General features: G+C 33.4%; 3 non-coding genes across 3 annotated transcripts; all 3 read left to right on the plus strand.

Moving 5' to 3' along the window:
* The first annotated feature begins 292 nt into the window (after positions 1–292).
* On the plus strand, positions 293–365 carry Trnan-guu. Its single transcript has one exon. It is a non-coding gene; the product is annotated as a tRNA-Asn (tRNA).
* Positions 366–686: 321 nt separating this feature from the next.
* Positions 687–759, plus strand: Trnan-guu. Its single transcript has one exon. It is a non-coding gene; the product is annotated as a tRNA-Asn (tRNA).
* An 823-nt stretch (positions 760–1582) lies between these two features.
* Positions 1583–1655, plus strand: Trnan-guu. Its single transcript has one exon. It is a non-coding gene; the product is annotated as a tRNA-Asn (tRNA).
* The last annotated feature ends 687 nt before the right edge of the window (positions 1656–2342 follow it).

Genomic DNA, 2342 nt, shown 5'->3' on the forward strand with positions numbered 1-2342 from the left:
TAACATCATTGTAAAGAAACTCCATCATATTTTAAGCCGACTTCCAAAGTCAAGTTATTTTATTAGCAATAGAGAAACTATAATTTTTCTTGCGGCAATGTGGCATCAGAGGCATAAATTGTAGTCTTTGTTTTGCCATTGTTTAGATACCTAAGCAATCATAATGCAGAGATCGTATATATAAATCTATAATGCCAAAGAGGTTTACGTTCTACACATAAAATCTAAAATACGTGTTTATGGTATGCGAGTGTAAATTAAGTGCACCTTAATTTGGAAAGTAAGTATAACAGCCTCCGTGGCGCAATGGCTAGCGCGTTCGGCTGTTAACCGAAAGGTTGGTGGTTCGAGCCCACCCGGGGGCGAAATACAATTTTGCAATAAAACTCAAAGTAAAAAAATATTTTTTATCATTTTGAAACTATTATTCTTATTTTTATGGCAATGGTAACTTTTAACTTAAGCTTCGCAGTTTCTTAACGGAACTTCAAGCCTTATTGTTTAACTTTTCTGTAAGCTTTTTGACAGGTGGTGATTTATAAGTTGAAAGTTTTAATAAAACGTAAGTCTATAGAAAAACCCTCTTATAATTTCATAAGGATTCATCGAGAATGCCAATTATTAATTCACTATGAGAAGGTGAAACCTAGGAAACCTAGAAACTAATTTAATAGTATATAACAAGAGCCTCCGTGGCGCAATGGCTAGCGCGTTCGGCTGTTAACCGAAAGGTTGGTGGTTCGAGCCCACCCGGGGGCGAATCACATTTTGCATTAAAACTCAAGCATACATATATTTTTATTGGTCGTCAAATTTTGTGTCATTTAGTAACCGTAATTCATATTTTTACGTAAGTGATGGCTTTTCTGACAATTTTCTGTCAGGTGTTGATAATCATAATCTTGGTACTGATTTGGCATTTCAGTATAAGAGCCTCCGTGGCGTTGGTGGTTCGAGCCCACCCGTGGGGCGAAATAAATTTTGCACTCAAACTCAAAAAAAAACATCATTTTGATATAATTATTCTAATTTTAATCTCGATGGTAATTTTTAACTTAAGCTTTACACTTTCTTAACGCGCCTACAAGCCTTATTGGTAATCTTTCTGACAGGTAGTGATTTATAAGTTGAAAGATTTAATAAAACGTAAGCCTATAGAAAAACCCTGTTATAATTTCATAAGGATTCATCAAGGATTTCATAAGCGATAAAAAAGCTTCTCCAACTTTATTGCCAATTATTAATTGACTATGAGAAGGTGATAACAAAAAAACCTGGCTAAGTTTGGTGTGGGATCTTCTAAGACAACTCTCCTAGCTTTAGTTATCATCGTCACCTCACAAAACTGTAAACTTATATGTATGAACGCTTCATAAGTTCATTTATTTATTATTTGTGTACCATAAATTGTGATTGTGAACATAAGATACATGAAGTGTACAAAGGAAAGCTTATCTCTATAAGAGATCTCTTCCAGCTACCCCAGGATGTGAGTAAGATAATTTAATTGTTAAATTTTTAAGTTACTACCTAAATAAAGATTTTTTAAAACTACGGAATAGTTTAATAGTATAGTACAAGAGCCTCCGTGGCGCAATGGCTAGCGCGTTCGGCTGTTAACCGAAAGGTTGGTGGTTTGAGCCTACCCGGGGGCGAGTAGCATTTTGCAACATCTTATAAATCGAGTTTTTTATTTATTATAATATTTATCAAATATAATAATTGGTCATCCAATTATAATCATTGCCTTTTAGGCTACTTGGCAGATTCTACCTGAAAATCATTTTTAACTTTTCAGTAAATTTGACGTTTTCTTATGTTTTTACGGCAATAATATTATTTATTATATTAATTGAAACGGGAAATGAATCCTTTGTTATATTATTTTGGTATTGCCATTTTCTTAACTAAAAATCACTTCACCATTATCTTTTAGAGTTGGTCGTAATAACCTGGACGGATGGCTTTTATTTGTATGTATGTATTTTATATTTTGTACCACCTGCAGTTTTACTTTTTTCCTAATTCTTGCCTAGGTTGCCTGATAGAGATCGCTACTAAGCGATAAGGCCGCCTTTTGTATTCAACTTAAATTTTTACGTTTCTATTTTCTCGTATAATTCTTTAACTTCATGTGGTACAATTAAAGCGTAATAATAATAATTAATATCGAACTCAGAACCCCGTTATCCATAATTGAACATGCAAACCAATTTGCCAACTAGGCAGTTTCAAAAAGTTTCAGTTTAAATTGCCCAGTGAAAGATAAAAGAAGTTTTCGAAATGCCCGTCAAGGCACTTACTTATTTAAGTGTCACATTTATTTAAAGCGAAATGTTTTT

Source organism: Pararge aegeria, chromosome 7 (genome assembly GCF_905163445.1).
Source record: "Pararge aegeria chromosome 7, ilParAegt1.1, whole genome shotgun sequence".
NCBI lineage: Eukaryota > Metazoa > Arthropoda > Insecta > Lepidoptera > Nymphalidae > Pararge > Pararge aegeria.